This window comes from Filicampus tigris, chromosome 20, assembly GCF_054856515.1.
Source record: "Filicampus tigris isolate MCC_2025a chromosome 20, RoL_Ftig_1.0, whole genome shotgun sequence".
NCBI lineage: Eukaryota > Metazoa > Chordata > Actinopteri > Syngnathiformes > Syngnathidae > Filicampus > Filicampus tigris.
This window is the reverse complement of record NC_141236.1, coordinates 6,089,345-6,107,879: the sequence shown is the minus strand read 5'-3', so window position 1 is coordinate 6,107,879 and position 18,535 is coordinate 6,089,345. Positions and strand designations below refer to the sequence as shown.

The 18,535-nt window shown below is 40.4% G+C and overlaps 1 protein-coding gene across 3 annotated transcripts in view; it reads right to left on the bottom strand.

The window, feature by feature from the left end:
• Window positions 1–18,535, bottom strand: part of rgs6 (regulator of G protein signaling 6) — a 53,554-nt gene that overhangs the window by 15,386 nt on the left and 19,633 nt on the right. The window contains exons 1-2 of one of the 3 annotated variants that reach the window (XM_086019517.1): window positions 522–709; window positions 261–403 (exon numbers count right to left, since the gene is read on the bottom strand). The exons of 1 other annotated variant lie outside the window; for it this stretch is intronic. The gene's annotated coding sequence lies outside the window, so the exon portion shown is untranslated. Of the gene's footprint in view, window positions 1–260; window positions 404–521; window positions 710–18,535 lie in introns of those variants that run through there. One more of the 3 variants, XM_086019518.1, reaches the window with a different exon arrangement.

The following is an 18,535-nucleotide window of genomic DNA, read 5'->3' as shown; positions in this document are numbered from 1 at the left end:
AAGTTGACCTACTTCTCTGCAAACTTTTAGTACAGAACAACTCCTCCTATACAGGCAATGAAATAGGCATGGAAACAAGAGTTCAAAAATTCAAGAATCTAACATTGAAAAAACATGGCAATTCATGAATTGGTAATGTTACCCATAGTAGATACAAAATGTAATCAATTTTATACTCATAGTTACTCATAATATGTTGGCAAAAAAAAATGAGCGGAGCATTAAAATATTTCACAAGGCAACAGGAACAGACAACTTACTATTGACTTTTAGTGAGATTATGCAGAAACATCAATTGTTCCGATTGGGATGGGATTTTTTTTTGTGCACACTGCTGTTTTTTTTCTCCCCCCTCCCCTTTTTTTCTTTTTTTTACTGGTGTCAGAGAGTGGGATGTTGGTTGCTTTGGATGCATGAAAAAGAAAGAAGAAAGAGTTCCATACATGTTTTGTTTGAGCCATTTTTCAATACATTTCAAGGGCACGTACAGGTCTCAGCATGGCTTCAATGCATTAACTCACGATTTGTTTGTTCAGGCGAGGACATCCAGAGTCAAGTTGTGGTTGCTTCCAAATAATGCTTCCAAATGTCCAAATGATGCTTTCAGATAATGCTGAACTTGAAAAACCTTATTTAGTCCGCACACACACATATATCTGACTTAAGGCGGCCATCTTGCTTTTAACCCTTGACCTCACCAAGTAGAGCGCACCTCTAAATGTAGTTGCCATACCTGGCCATTGAGGGGCATACTAAACAAAAATGACTTTTTAAGGTCAAGACTTCAACAACAGAACTTAACTACAACAAAGGTACAACTTCTAAATTAATTTATCTCAACTATAACAAAACGATTTTACTTTCATTCCACAGACAAAAATAAGTGATTTACACAATAATACTGCTTTCGGACAAAGTGGCTAAAACATGTTTTTTTCAATTTTTTTTTTTTTTTTTCCAGAAAAGAACAGAAGGATCCGATTATGTGTGTATTATTTTTAGGAGAACTACTGTCGAAAAATACATTTCACAATCATGCACGTACAGATTTCTGTAATGCACAGTTGTCCATGTCCTTTCATTTTCAGCCAAAAAGACAATTTGTTTTGTTTTTGGTTTTTTTCAGCTAATTAAGTGTGTAAATAGCCATTGAGACATAGGCTATGTGTATGGATAAACATCACCTCAGAATTGTAAAAACAAATGACACTACGCTAGCATCCAGTGCTTTAGCGCTAGCCTCATCATTAGCCTCGGACAGTTTCAACAGCGGTACTAATGCTGCATTGGCTGTAGAAAAAACAAACAGTCTGACATTTTTCAAAAGTAAAGATAGTCCTAACTTATGTAAATCTCCAAAAGTGGCGACAGAAGGAAAATTCACGGCCATTTACATCCAACACAGATGTTTGCAGCCCGTGTGGAAAATCCAACTGACAAGCCTTCTGTTTGGGGCGACGTGACAATCAGACTGCTGTCATCCTTGTTAAAAGAACACATCCTGGCTGCCTGCCATTGGCTACTGAACATTCCAATCATCGTCACGAAACGATTCCAACAAGACTTTGAATCGACGGCGTTCTGAGGCTGCTGGCCGAATAACTGAGAAGCGCAGCTGCCATGTTACTATCCATTCCCTTTCCTCATCAAAAACAAAAAAAAAAATGTTGAATTTAGAAGTTATTTTTGTTGAATTTAAAACGATTTATGACCTCCTTCCACACTTGAAGAAAATTTTGGCTATTTATTATTCCAGAGGAAGAAAAAAAAAAAAATATCCAAGGCTTCACTGTCAACTAAACGAAACCTAAAATATAATCACCAATGTGATTTATTGCTTGATGAGTGGGTGCAGATTTCATCAAACATTAGCTGCATTTAACATTCTGTCGGGCAGAGAATAAAGTAATATATTGCAAGAACATCCTGGCCATCTGCCAGTGGCTCCTGCGTGTCCTCACTAGTGAAGGATAAAAACAGTAATCGCTCTCTTGACTAATTTCCCTTATTTCGTAACACATCATTAATCATTTACTACAAATATTCTATCTTTGTTTATCCATCAATGCCAGTGACAAGAGGCGAAGGGCAGAACAATTAAATGCTCAATCCCGAGACAATAGCAATTTACCCTTTGCTGTTTTTGATCGAAATGACTGACAAGACCACTGCGGCTTTATTGAAGACAGGTAGACGTCCTGCTGAGAGAAAATGTCAGTGCGGGCCCTCGGGGGCGGCGATGTCTACTCAGACATACATGGCTAACAGGTCTTGACAGAAAAGAATAATAAAATAGTGACACTCACATCGCAAGGCACACTTGAGGCCACCTTGTTTGTGGAACTATTTTTAAAAGTGGAATAGTTTCACTGATTGTGCCTCATTTGAAATTCTTCAAAAGACAAAGAAATGTCTTACATGCACCCCGGCCTGCGGCTCTTGCATAACTTGCTTACTCAGCATATTGTTGTTCTATTATATGATTGTATCGTAATCGTCCCTCCATCATCTTTTTTTTTTTTTTTTTTTAACCTTCGTGCAGCTATTTCTAAAGCTCGTCATCACCAGGTCAAGTACGAGATTGGAGAAGGGTGAGGAGGCCTCAAGGTTTTAAAAAAAGAACACTTACGCTAGCATTAAATCCCCGCATGGCTGAGTTCAGTTTCTGGGTATAGAAAGTATACAATCAAGTAGTTTGAGAGGACATTCGCTGATTGGAAGCTCCCCCTTTACTGCTTCATTTGCATCACCTTCTTTGGCTCCTACACAGTCAAGAGCTGAGCCACTGATTGCATGTCTGTGTCTAAAGTGGCAATTGCACTTTGATTACAAAGTCAAGATGATGGACTGTATTCAAAAACTTTAAAGTTTTGGAAAGTTTTACCGTAAAGCGGAAGTCAAACCAAACATAGTTTCTTAAAGAATATGTTCTATGCAGGCCCGCTAGTTGAAACTTAGTATTCTGATTAATATTGTGTTTGTGGAATATGAGTTAAAGAGGGGAAATCAAACCAAACACATTTTTTTCAAGAATATGTTCCCAGCAGGCCCACTAGTTGAAACACGGCATTCGGATTAATATTGCGTTTGTGGAACATGAGTTAAGCATCAAAATCCACCCGTTTTTAGCCCTCCCTGGGGGCGGCCATTTTGTCACTTCTGTCGACTGAAAATGACATCACAATTGCTCAAGGGCTCAGATAATGACCAATCACGGCTAGGCTTCAGAAAACAGGTCAGCCGTGATTGGTCTTTACCTGAGCAGTTGTGATGTATTTTCAGTTGACAGAAGTGACAAAATGGCCGCCCCCTGAGATGGACTAAAACAGGTGAATTAACTCTTATTCCACAAACGCAATATTTATCAGAATGCCTTGTTTCAACTAGTGGGCCTGCATAGAACATATTCTTGAAAAAAATACGTTTGGGTTGACTTCCCCGTTTAAGCAACAAAATCCACCCGTTTTTAGCCAATAAATGTATTATGTATTGTACATTTGAAATTTATAAAGGGGAACTTTGAACTCCGTAATATCGCCACTAAAACAAACAAAAACAACAGCTCAGCATTGTCTTTAAGCTGGGCAGCAAGTGCAACCCCAAACAAAGGATACAATTACAAGAATAGGAACTTGCAGCACTTGTCGGCTAGCATGTGTGTCTCACAGTTCTGAGATTCTGGTTTGATTGCACATTCTTTCAGTGCTTCTGTGGGTTTTCGCTGTGTACGCCGGCTTCCTCCCACGTTCCAATAACACTCATTCTAGGCTTATCGAAGATTAGAACTTGAAGACAATAAATGGCGTCAATGTGAACGCAAATGGTTGTTTGTCTACAGTGTATGTGCCCTACAATTGACTGACGACAAGAGCTAGCATCAACGGGCTTCTCGCCTAAAAATCAGCTCGGATAGGCTCTCGCTCACCCACAACCGTAATGAGGGCAAGCGCTTGACAATGGATGCGAATGTGAGCCGGTGGCATCGTTCACTCTGATTGTGACATACGGTAACTACTTTCTGTCGGGCAGTCAACAGACAGCAGCGCTGGTGTCTGGCTATTTGAGGCAATGTGATGTATTCCCCACGTATTCCTGATTCAAACGATCAGCTCATCAGCAAGCTCTGCAGAGGCCTGATAACAAATCCTGATCATTTTGTTGGAGGAGGGATTTGGAGACAACTGGTTGAGCTGTGTGTGGCGGAATGGTACATTCCTCACGTATTCCAGTTGCAATGTCAGCACTGTAGCCCTAAAAATTCAGCGTTTCTGTTCTTAAATCAATAGAGGAATACATTTTACAAGCTGCTGCTGTAAAATTGGTAAAATATCCTCACTGTGCAAAAGTACGTTTATAAGTAAACTTATAAAACGATCTTCTTGGGTACTTTGGAAATCTTAAACCGTCATAATGGATGGAAAGACAAATGTCAATGGAAACAGTCAAAGATATGAATGATGAAATGGAGGGGGATGGATTATTTGAAAAACTGAAAAGAGTTATTAATTAAAGCCTCGACTTGCCAAAAGCCTCTTCAGTTTTACTGTATACACAAAGTACAGCATCTTTCTCATTCGGTATTCAGTGAGCTGGGATGCTCAGCGGCACAACATGTTGGTCCCCGAAGCCCTGGGCTACATTCTGCGAGGCTAATGATGATCATTTTTATTTTTTAAGAGGTTGCACTCCGTAAGTACTTCCACACAACTCATCTTGAAAGAACAAAAACAGCTTGAAAAATAGAAACAAACGCTAACAATTGCGTGGCGCTATCGCAACGACAAGTTGGAAAAACCGGGTGCTCTTGTAAAGATGACGCACGGAAGCTGTTTTTTCCTTTGAGGCATTCTTGAAGTTTCACTCCGAACGGGATGCATATTAATAAACACTCCCATAAAATACGAACACACAAGCGGCTCACTGTGACGCAAACCATAAACGGCCAACGTACTTGAATCAAAACGAGTAAACCGAGACGATGTTGTGTAAAGTACGCGACGAGAGCGGAAGAAAGCGGGCGTGCGCGCGGGTTTGCACAGCAGCACGATGACACGCCGTCTCAAAACCCAAGCGCACACGCCAAACAAATTGCCGTTCATCCAGAGTGGGCGTAATGACTCACAGCGGAGATGGCGAACGGTCTTCCTGCGGCAAATACAGGTTTTATGTTTGAAGGTCAGATACGAGGCCTGGCTGACAGTCACGAGGACGATGAGTCTTACTGGTTTCGGGCCAGTGCGCCTGGCAGCAGGGGGATGTGACGCTTAATGGAAGTGTAATGACAACAGGATGGCTTCTGCACACTTGACTGCCACTGCAGTTCTGCCTGACAAGCGAGGCGAGATGGTCCCCGGCAAAAATTGATGAGGCCGGTCAGGAAGTTGTGACCGGCAAATCAGTTTATGTCTCTCTAAAACAAATTGCTTGGTTTTGTTTCTACGCAGCCAATGAAAAGATGAACTACCGTCATAAAATTGGTGGGGGCAACCAACACTTACAACAGAACAACGGCTGTGTTTACCCGGAGTGAGATCTTACAATAACAACGGGCCAGATTGGCGGGTTACCTACAAAAACATAACTGGACATATTGATTATATTCATGGCTGAATTTATTCCGATTTAGTGATCCGGATCGAATTCATTTTCATCATTTCTTTCGTTGTAGAAGCTCCTGAAATGATTTGTGTTCCACTCGCGATGATACATACACGCCGGTTGTGTATATTTAATGACTGCATATTTTCCTCAATGGGCTTCCCCATCCATCATTCTATGTCTGCCGTCACACAGGCAAACAATGCCTTACTTTCTGACAGTGAAAGAATGCTGACTCCATGGCAGGCTTTTGGCAGGCAACCTTGCGAGGCAGCTTATTACTGGCTTGTCAAGTAAAGGTTGGTGGCCAATCACTTTTTCCAAATCAGTGCATCCCATTAAGTTAGGCGGCGCAGGTGCCAGACGTTATGATTGAGTTTAATTAAATGTGATTTGAAAGTTTATTTCAGAACGGGGAAGCTCCATTTGGGTCCGTTGGATTCCATGGGAATTTGGGATTGAAAAAGATGTCGGTATGTGAAATGAAACCTCTGTAAATCTCAGTCGGTCCTAAGAAATGGCATGCATAAATTCATCTGCCGGCTAAATAACTCAAATAATGAAATTGTTTCACGCTTGACAAACATCAGCTTAAGCGCTGCACGATACACATGTACATGTACAGGTACATGTATTTTTAACCATAAAGTATGAATTTATATTAGAAATAGGTCAGAAAGCTCATTTAAAGTTTTCATAGCTCAGAGCAGAGCAGCCAAAGAGAAGAGGAATACGAATTGAGGGCAAACATTCCCTGGGCAATAATCGATTGAGACAAGTTTTTATCGCCCCAAGTGGCGAGTGGCATCGGAACGTTGCTGACCTCCCAAAGACATCCATACCTGGCGGAATGTGAGTAATCATCACATTGGGAGGCTGATTATTTGCTCTCCTCCCCGTTTCACTCGATGGAGTCCAGCCATCCGCTCTGCATAGATCAAAGTGTGTCATTACCGTGAAATCGAATAACATTTTGCGAGCGTGTTCCCTTAATGAAACGAACACCCGAGATGAATCTTTCCATCTTCATTTATAATAATTATCCCGGCTAATGTGACATCCTGGGTTCTTGTTCAGCTTCCTCGAGTCTCACAGGCAAACAGCGCCCAACCTCCGTGGTCGAATGCAATCTCTGCCGAGGCAATGGTTGACCTCCATTTAATTGGATTTTGAAGCAAATAGGAAAATAATCTATTCCAGGGACAATTGTCATACAATCTTGATTAAGCGCGAAGGCAATTTATACGTTTTTAACAGCATGTTGGAGTGGCGGTTATCCCATCTGCCATACATTTTGGGGTTCGAATCTCTGCTCAGGCCACTCATGACCATGAACAACAACATAGACTGTACAACAAGTGGTGTTGTTCTGTTGCGGCTCTCTGTGACTTTGAAAATAAATATTTCGCTTTAATTGAGGACTAGACATTGACTATTTTATTTGAAAGTAAGCTCAGGCATCTTTTTTCAGATATTCAGAAATAAAATGTGGTCCTTGTAGCAGTTAATTGATTTCACAAACTAGCGACCTATGCTTTTTTTTTTTTTTTTTTTTTTTTTTTACATACAGGTTGAAAAAATGAACCATAAGCACTGTTATCTTCACTTTAGAACTTCTATCTCATGAACTGATTTGCATTTGCTAGCTAACAGCCAATCAGAGTGATTAACAGTCACCAAAGGCCGACACCATTTTGACTACAACAATGAATGGCTCATTCATTCAAATCATATCTAAAAATCACACTGACGCAAACGTCTCTTAATTCCTCACAATTCGAAACTTTGCTTTTTATTTAGGTTTGTTCCTGCTTGTATTTTGAGTGTGTTGGACAAGACTGGTAGTCGTGCGCATTTTATTTCAAAAACCCATGACTGTGGATGGTATGATAAACAATGACTTATCTGCCATGTTTGCTTACGACGGTGTGACGAGATTGATTTTGACTGACGTTGACTGTAACAATCGAATGCTCCTTAATCAAGACAGATTCTTTTACAATTTCCGTCTTTTCACAGTCCAGCCATTCAATCCCAGGAGTTTATTGATATTTTTTCCAAATGATTTCAAATTTTAGGGTAAAAGAGGGTCTGAAAATGTCTGGCAGCGAATGAGTTGAGTTCATCTGGAAAACAAGGCAGATGAGCGATATATTTTATATAGTCTACTTGATAAAGTTTTCTTTGGTTATTTACATTATATGTTTAGTAACTGTGTTTACAGACAGCGCATTTACATTTGTAGCTATTCTGTAGTCTTTTTGAAATGAACACTCAAAGGTCAGTGTGTCCAATAGTGTGCTCTCACTAGATTACACACCAAAGCCAAGTGTTTCACCCTCTAAGGTCCAATTAGAGAGGAGCTGTGTGAGCTCCATTTACAACACTACTTTGCTGAAATACAACGGCGGCACTTGACACAGAGGATTGATTCCACTTCATGCCACACAGCTTTAAGTGAAGCAAGGCGTACTAAAAAGAATTGATGAGTCTGTTCATTTACTGTTTGCCCTTTGAGATGGGGACCGCAGATTTCACGCGTTAAAGGCCACGCTCAGACAAGCCATTTGTTGCGCAATACTGTATTACAGTATTGGATTCTATATTGAAATTGGGCTGTATTTATGTAGAAAATACCATTTGAGAATTAGTGAATAGTAAGCCATATTTGCTACAGAAATAAAACAACTTAGTATGATCTGATGAAGCTTAACTGCATTTTTCATACCCAGAAAAAAAGTGTAATGAACACTAAAGTATGGAAGAGGATTAGGGCCAGTGGGGGGGGGGGGGGGGAAATAGGTTGGCAAGATTCTCACTTTTATCTCAGAATTCTCATTTTAAAGTGACTTAAGGGTGAGAATTCTGACTTTATTCTCGGAAATCCGACTCTTTCTTTCAGAATTTTGTCAGAATTCCGACTTTAAAGTCACAATTCTGAGGATGAAATTAATAACGTTTAAAGTTGAAATTCTTTAAAGTCAGAATTCTGACTTTAAAGTCGGAATTCTTGCTTTAGAGTCGCTTTTAAGTCTATAAAGTCCAAATTCTGAGATAAAAGTGAGACTATTGCCAACCTATCCCCCCTGCTAGCCCTAATCCTCTTCCGTACTGAAGCATGTGGTTTAAAGCACTTAATATGTCAACTGACCTATTAGTTGGACCACCGTAATAAAATGTCCAAGAGAGAGTGCTGCAAGGCAAATTGCTCTCAAATCACTTCCAACGTCTCCAGATTTAGACGTCGATGCATTCAAAGCAATGCAGGAATTGATAGAAATAATACATCTCCCATGAGGCAGAGGTCCAGCAATATTTGCCAACCCTTTACTTAAACGTTGCATTTTATCTACGACTCCGTATATTCTGGGGGGCTTCCGTGAACTGCTCACGATGAACAATACAAGCAGGACGAGAACTGCGTTCACAACAAATATGTCAATATTCGTGTGAACTCAGGAATGGCCGACTCAGCACTTTTCCAGCTTCATTCATATGACCACACAATGCTGTAGGCTAATAGCGCCTATTTGTACAACAGTGCATTAGCTTGGATAAACAAGTGTGAAATTCAGGAATGCTTCAAAATGATCCCGCGGAGAAATACCCCGCTGCGTTATGTATTTGCATCTTGCGTACAAGCTTTGGCTTCATAGATAGAAGCGGGACGCAAAAAGCAAAGCAAATAGACGGCTTGATCTTTTCAGGGGTGAAACAAACAAACTAAGAGGCAATCCAATTATTGGCGTTCAAGGTAGAACAACAGCAACCCGGCAGGAGAGACCCCATATCTGCCTCGCATCGAGGAACGCCATCGACTGCACTCATGGCCCCCCCAGGACCTTCCGCCTGATAGATGGAGAGGCCACGCATTAGTCCTCCAGCACACTTTATCTACCGAGCTGCAGGACAGGCCAATTTGCCACATCTCAAAGCCATATGCTTTTTTTTTTTTTTTTTTTTTTTCCACCCCTGTCAGACCCTGGAGAAGAACCATTGTGGAGATGGTACAGCCGCCAGGACTTTTTAGCCATTCGTGACGGCCCTCTGGCAGCGACTCACTCCAGTGTGCACTTTGGCAAATAATGAAGGCAAAAAAAAAAAAGCCACTTTGCAAACGGGCGAGTGCGGAGGCTCTCGGCCAAAAGTGGACGTTTGAAAGTTGAAAAGCATCAAACCGCTGCCATCGAGTGAGTGTCGCTACTTAACCGTCGCTCGTTAACAAGTTAGGCTGTCATTTAACGACTGTGATGCAGCAACAACGTGACCGGTGGGTCACACTCAAACTGCAGGCAGATAAAATAAGGCCGAGGCCGGGGGGTGGGGGGGGTAAAACGAGAGTTAGATTAATCCTACGGGCACACTCAAAACCAATTAGTACATGCCTGACATCTAAAGTCTGGATGGTTTGAAAAGACAGCAATCCATGCTAAAGCACGCCTGACCTGGACTTGTTGCGCAATCAATGTGATTCAGCAAAGTCTATTGATATTCTATACATTTAAGCCTCACTATCCCAGCTGACTGGAGGTGAGCGAAAAGGGCACATTGACTAGTGACCAGAGTGCAGGGCACATTCCTAGTCAACACGACGGGTGTAACAAAGAACGCTTTGAATCGGAAAATCGGATTTAAAAGATGCGAGTGCATGGAATCGAATCAAATTGTTCCACTTTAAAATATATTGCGAATACGGGTTGAATCGTCTTTTATAGGAGAGATGCACCATTTACGGTGCTGACTCCATCGCACTGATTTATTGGATGTAAAATGACAAGAAAACTCAATAATCGGCAGGAGTCATATTTCTCTCGTGTCATGTAAGTCAAGGCAATATTTTGTGTGAGCAGAAACGTTTGGTCCAATCACAAAATGTTACGGCCTCAGGGATGCTCGACTTTGCTCGGATCACCTGTTAAATTTCACAGCAAGCGCTCACAATTTCATCACCAGCAAAATGCTTTTCAACATTCTGATGACGAAGGGCCGTCTTTTTCAACGAGCTGTTTGTTGCACATCAAATAAAGCGGAGGTGTCACTTTTGAGGAGACGAGCGTTTGCACGGAATTCCTAATGTAGAAGAGGAGGTCCAATTCATGAATCCGGCTTGAGCAGTCAAGGAAAACGTTCACCTTTACAGAGTCATTTCTTTTCAGTGCGGCGCGGAGAGAGATAGCAGCACGCCATTAGCGGGCAAAGCTCTGGATTTTTATTCCCAGGTGGCTGCTGGATGGGAGATTAACACACCTTCAGTCACTCCAGCACTAAATATGCACACTTTGTCCATTTGTTGCTGTATCAGGAGCTTTTTTTTTTTTGGACAGCACGGCTGTGTCAGAATAAGTTGAGGGATGACTGATGATGTAGGATTAAAAAAAAAAAAAAAAAAAGGGAAGCTGCTGGACTGTGAGATGAAGCCGAGAGAAAGACAAAGTGTCTCTGTAATATTACCAAGCAGAGGGAACATCTTCAGAGTATGTCAGGGAGGATGGCGATGCAATATTGAACACGGCTGAGTGAAAGAGGACTTTCACACGTCCATTCTCACCATCAATTATTTACTCATACGTGCAAAGGTGCATGAGGAAAACGGATGGGCATAATGGACACACGACGTATGTTTTAGTCCTATAGAGTATAGTCGTATATGAAGAAAAAGTGGTTCCGACAAACTGCATATCATTGAGACGTGATCAATAGTTACTTTTCACTGTGTTCCTGTTAAAGATATAGGCCAGGGGTCCCCAACCACTTTGGAGCGGGCCGCACAAAAAAAAAAAAAAGTACAGTACTCCCGTTTTATTTATTATCTGAGGCTGGAAAATATTTTATTTTGAAAAGTTACATGCGTCTATGGCTGACTCTTAACGCATGTCAAGTCGTCTCCGTGGCGTGACGGTAATATTGAATGCACAAGCTAGCAAATGAGTAAAATAAACAGACGTTTTGGGAAAATTTCGTCCCCCCCCACACCCCCACACCCCCCAGACAGGGAATAGTTACAGGGCCACAAAGGTTATAGACTTGCATGAACCGGTCTGTGGCAGAAAAAAGGTTGGTGACCACTGATATAGGCTACATTATCAACATTTCAAAATTATTAGTATTATTCTTTAGATTTGAGTATCAATTTCAGAAGATCTGGTATCGGAGGTACCGATATTTCGGGGGCGTTTACGAATGTTGAATCGGCGTCGCCAGTCGTGACATTTGGTCACTCTGATTGGCTGTTTGCTAGCAAATCAGCGCGCGGAGCACCGACGGGAAGTGACAAATGCGGAAAAACAGCGAGCACGCCTCCGCTGCCTTAATCGTCTTACAACTACAAGATCGAGGGTTGACAATGGAAGTATTTCACAATACCGTGTCAAGAACGTGATGGTTTACTTCGCGTGGGAGTACATCGTGAGCGAAGAATGTAGCTGAATTCATTGTTTACGTTTTTATAATCCGCCCCCGGCCAACAGCTTTCCGGTCGGAGTTTTCAAACCATGAGAAATGGTGACTACCGCCGCCGATGGTATGGAAGGGTATTACATCTCATGCATGCGCAGAAGGTCCTTTAATGGTCAGCGTCGCTGACCGTCGTTGCGGTGTATTCCTCCAGCGTGACGTGCCGACATCCGGCCGGACGCCACAGGGGGTAAGCGTCTGTCACTGTTGGCCAGCGTCTTTTTGGCCTATCAGGGCTTTTAGCCTATGCACAACGTATGGTACAGCGCTACAAATGATCAGTGCTGTCACGACATGCAGATCCTTTGGCCTTTGCATCTGGCTGCACAGTGATCTTTCCAGATGTCATGTTGATTAAGGAGAGCAGCAGGGGTCCTGCATTTATTTCACAAGGCTGCTAAAAGGCCACTGTGATGCAGCTAATGTCACAACAGCGACCCTTTGGCTCAATAAATTACACAGCAGAAAACGAGAGGAGGCCTACAGAGTAGTGACGTGGACTTGAAGCGCTGGGTTGTTTCCCAACAGTCTGCTCCAACTTGTGTTGTTGTTGTTACTAGCATACAGGCAGCTAATGGATTGTTGTACAGCGCATATGGAGCGAATGTTTTGTTCCGATGCTCACGTTTTTTAGTGTGCCGCAGTTGTTTAATTTAGTTGATTCAGCATGTATATGTTTTCTACACATTTTCTTTTTTACTTGTTGCAAACAATCATTTCATGAAAAAAGTGTACCTTGTTTGAAAATAGTATCCTTTAAATGTATTCCATTAAAACTGTGGATTGTGTTAAATGGGAACAATGAAACTGTATTCTTCTTTTTTTTCTTTTAAATAAAATTACCTAAAAGAGAAAACTAAAATGAGCAAGCTAGGAAAAAAAAAAAAAAAAACATACCTGGCTTTAAAGACGATTATTAAACTCAACCATTGACTCATTAGCTACTGCAATCGGGTTGCATTAACCACTACAGTGTTTTTTGCCGGGAGCCATTTTTTAATTTTGTCATGTCATGTCATTTTCCAAACCGCTTATCCTATACAGGGTCGCGGGGAGTTGCTGGAGCCTATCCCAGCCGATTTTTTAATTTTAAGATTATGAAAAATACATATCTTCCCATAGTAAATTTACCAAACACTAAAATCCAATTAAACATATTAACCAGTCGGCCTATTATCTCAGACATTAGCGTACCTTCATGCTAAACGTGCCACCTTAAATGTAAATGGCAAACAAGACTGTTAAATGAATGCCAAAACACGATGACAATACCCCAGTTGAGTGGTAACCTAGCAGACAGTTTAATTAGTGAGCAAATGTCACATTCATTATGAAACACAGTGATATATCACCAAGCATTACAAGTTACCGTTGGGCCGTGCAGGTTAATTGGATAGCTCTGACCCCTATAGACAAAGCGGCAGTATAGAAGCGAGGGAGCAGGGATGGAGCTGTTGGAAATGATTAGCCACATAACAGCAGCGTACACATAGGAGGCAATTTAACTGTTGAAGTAATGGCCAATCAAATGTGTTAACTTAAAGGTGGGAAACATCTGCCATTACCATGGCAACACTTGACTGCCTACTTTGTGGCACATTTAAACGATCAGATGTGTTCATGCATGTTTCACTTTCATAGCCTTTAGCTTACAAATTTATATTAGAATTTCGGACACTTTATTGGTGAGCAACTTCCTGTACTGTATTTGATATATCAAGTAGTAATTATCATCATAATTAGCATTATCCATCCATCCATTTTCTGACACCTTACTACGATTGTTGGCATTTTCACCATCAGTAACACTTTTATCATTTTTATCAATAGTTGAATAAAATCAAGAGTAATATTGTTGTTATAATCAAAAGTAATAGCGGAGATATGTTTTAATTATGGGTATATCTGTGCTTCCAAATTCATTCAGTATGTTGCCATATGGAAATTTAAAAAAAAAAAAAAAAGGAGGAAATGCTTTTTGTGTTCATTCTTTTTGTGGGTGTGTTGTGTGTGAAACGTTAAAGCTTTTAAGAGCCACTTTCGAATCCCACCAGCTTTGTGGCCGACTAAGTGTGACGGCAGAGAAAGACATTTTCAGTTTTTTTGTTTCCCTGGAAAAAAAACATAAAAGAATGCCCCAACCTGCCAATTACTTGAACTGAAGCGTGTGAAAGGAGAAGAAAACCAATACATCACCGGCACTATGTTTCCATAAAAAAAGGCCGCATTTACACTGTAGTACTGTGTACACTGAAAGTATTTTTTTGGCTTTCAATAAAAGATAACCTAATGGAGACGTGCGAGTCTTAAAATGTCTCATCCTTGGTTATAAACAATGAAAAGCTGGCCGCAAAAATGTCGTGAGTCATTTTGAACCAAAAACTATATTTGAGATTATGCATATGTTTTCCTCTTGAGAAATACAGATAAATAATATATAATTAGTAAACTGCAGTCGTCAAATGTTAGCATATCTTATGATCCAATTGACTGTAAAAGAAAATATATTGTAACCAGTTTGTACTTTTAATTTTACATCCCGCTACCTATTATGTAAGGTTTCAGCCATTTATTTCTAAACTGATTGCTATTTTACTGTGTCATAGTAGGTGTACAGGCTTGGTTTTGAACACCCACTTCAGTTACCAAATATGGTTCCAAGCCAGATAAAGCTACTGAAGTGGGATTTGTCTTGCAAATGAACGTCCTCTAATGCATTTCTCCTGGATGCATCACTTGGGATCAAGTGATTCATTTTAATAGCACTTGCTTGTATCGAATATCAAACGTGAACATGCAATCCAAAGCGACCAAGTAGACTGAAAAATAACTCACATTTTCTTAAAGTGGAAGAACCCAAACATATTTTTTCAAGAATATGTTCTATGCAAACCCACTAGTTGAAACAAGGCATTCTGATAAATATTGCGTTTGTGGAATAAGAGTTGATCGACTCGTTTTCAGCCATCCCTGGGGGCGGCCATTTTGTCACACAGCTGACCTGCTTTCTGAAGCTGAGCCGTGATTGGTCGTTACCCGAGCCCTGAGCAGTTGTGATGTCATTTTCAGTCGACAGAAGTGACGAAATGGCCGCCGCCTGAGATTGATAAAAACGGGTGGATTTTGCTGCTTAACTCTTTAGTGACGAGTCCGGGCACAAGAACCTTTGCCCTCTCTTGGGTTGATTTCCACTTTAAAGTGAACAGAAAACATCTTGGAAGCTGTTTTAGTGTCAAACACTCCAAACTTAGCCAGCCAGGGGTGTGTCTAGATACCCTGGGGGCCACAGGCAAGAAGGGCCATGGCCCCCCCCCCCCCCCCCCCCCAAAAAAAAAAAAAAAAATCACAAAAAAACCCAAAGGACTATGGAAAAGCAATTTTTAAAAAATGAGGTTTCCGGTTCTGTCGCTGATATGGACCGATATCAGCAGCTGCTCAGGGGGCCACTCTTTGGCTTAGGGCCTTAGGCAATTACCTGAATTGCCTGCGCAGTTGTGGCATCTCCAGTCACAGTGAAGCAATTCGGAGTGTTTGTTCTTTTTTTTTTTTTTTCCCAAACAGTGTCGGCTTCTCAGCATGCTTGCACTCGGGCCCCCTTTTTCATTTTTCACGCATTAATTCAGAGAGTGACACCGAGTCATTTGTGAGCATGCAGCTTAAGACCTCCCTGCAGGAGAGAGCCCGCTCTATTTCTGTCAACAGCTCTCTGTAGCTCTTTTTCCCAACCAGAGGGCTTAATGTGTACATATGCTGCCACTAGTCAGGCTGTGTATTAAATAAATTATCATATAAAAGCCAAGTTTATCATGCATAATACTGCTGCATATTTACATATAAAAGAAGCACCTTTGCTATACTGGAAACAAGACTCTTCATTTCAAACAATAGACAACCATCAAAATTATGTGTGTTTAAATCAGCCTTATTACTATACACATATATATATATATATATATATATATATATATATATATATATATATATATATATATATTTAGTAATAAGGCTGATTTTAATTATAATATAATATAATATTATATAATATAGATGGTTGTCTATTGTTTGAAATGAAGAATGTCCCCCCCAAAAAAGAATATATGTATGTATATATGAATATTTATTTATTTTTTTCCCCCCGCCTAAATTGGACAGTATTCAAATTGTGAGATTGTTATTAATGTATTATAAATGTATTATAAACCACACACAGAAATTAAGAACGTCTATGTTAAGGACATCTATGTTTAACAGTAGTCTGTATATGTTGGAGGCAGCATACCATTAATACTGTATATAGCGTTTAACCACGTCATTTGCTGACTTAAATGTTTCTGACTTAAAATCGCAATATTTGATTAGAATTAGAGCCAACAGTGTCAAATGAAAAATGAGCCAATTACGGTTCGTTATTCAAAGCGGAAGTCAACGCAAACCTTTTTTCAAGAATATGTTGCCAGCAGGCCGACTAGTAGAAACACGGAATTCTGATTAATTTTGCGTTTGGGGAATATAAATTAAGCAGCAAAATGCACTCGTTTTTAGCCATCTCTGGGGGTGGCGACAAAATGGCCGCTCCCAGGCTAAAAACGAGTGAATTAACACTTATTCCACAATAAACTTCACCGTAATACTGACAATGTTGCCCTGTTTCAACTAGTGGGCTTGCAAAGAACATATTCTTGAAAAAAAAAAAAAAAGTTTGCGTTGACTCCCTCTTTAACTTACTGTTTTGGTTTGTTATATAACAAACTTGTTTTCCCAATATGTTTAATTAATAAAAAACAATGAATAATAAGAGGACAAAAATATATATACTGCATCAACCTGTACTTCTGTCAAAACATTTCGCAATTGCTGATTTATTTGGTAAGGATTTGTTGGGTAGATTTGGGTGACTTGATCTTGTTGATTTTTTTTAATTTATTTTTTTTTATATATAAATTACATATCTATTGTACCTACGACGGGTATAAGGCCCGGCATGTCATACTTTCACCGCTTTCATTGGAGTCGTTGAAGGAGATTAGAATGGACATGGAAGAGAAGATGAAACAGACCAATAGAAAGGTCAAAGAAGAAAAGGAAAGATCATGTACAACAGGATTTGCTCCACTTCAAAATGAAGGATGCCCAAAACAAGAGTTCCTGCAGGATAAAGACAAGGGCTACCTACATTTTAGTGGGAAAAGGCATAGGAGAAAGAATAGAATGTCAATAGCCATCGGAGCTGGATGGTTGCACCAATGATCTATCATTTCCTTACAGGTTTGTCGAAAGTGGCACTCGGCAGTGTTTTGAATGTTTTTGCCTCAATTAGAAATTCAAGCAATAGATACATGATGAAAGAGTCTCGAGAGGCACAATTATGTGGAGAGACATAATGAGGACGACCGTCCTTGTGCATATTAATGTGGTGTTAGTTGTTTACACAAACGTGGAAGTTTGGGGCATCGATAGTATTTTAAGACTCACCATTTCAATATTTATTATACTACAGCGGTGTCGCAAAGATCGACCAGAATCCGCTTGACTATTTGGTCGACTTTCAAAACTACATTTTCCCATGAAGCTGTCAATGGTCACCATCATGAAACCTGTGCAACAAAAAAATACTAACCTCTAATGATGAATGACAATAAGTAAAAAAATAAATAAAATTAGCACAAACTAATATGTACGTTACGCCAACTAGCTAGCAGTTAGCATGAAATCCTAACATAGCAATTTGCAATGACACTAACTGCTTTAAATGGACTCAAACACACAACAACAATCTCAAGAGGCCCGCATTTACTTTTTAACTATCTGTAGTTTAACATTTGTACTATATCTGGACATTCGAGTATTAAATGCATCATTCTAAAGAAATAAATCACGTACATACCACACTTACGTCTCAAGCACAACGTTACATCAACGTAACGTTACCTCTTCCCCCTGATAGATATTGATCACTCACTTCCATAGAAGACTTGTCCAACAATGTGCATCCCTATGAAATATTAACACTCTCGGGGCACTCTCATGGATCAAATGGGAGTTAAGTGCTCAAAACATCGGAGCTCTGTAGTTGCTTAAGATGTTAAAGTGTCTCTCTAATGCAGACGCATGACCAAAATTTGATCAGTGTTGGTTTTCTCCATCCTTCATCCCTAAAGCACTAAGCCTCCTTTTAATTGTAAAAGTTTGAGTACTTTGTCTCAAGCTAAGCTAATATAAAAGTTTATTACAAATCACTGGCAATCGAAAGGGTTACGGTAAAGATGAGACAGGCAAGTATGGAACAATGAGGAGAACTTGCAAACTCCGCACAGGAAGACCGGAGCAGGGATTTGAACCCCCCCCCCCTCCACCGTGCTGACGATACGTTCACGCTATTCTGTGTCTTTAACAACATACTAACTCGGCTTCATTTGGGTTTACATGTTTGTCGCGCCATCGCCCAGGCTGCTCATAACATCATCCCGTAGGGTTGAAATCTGAA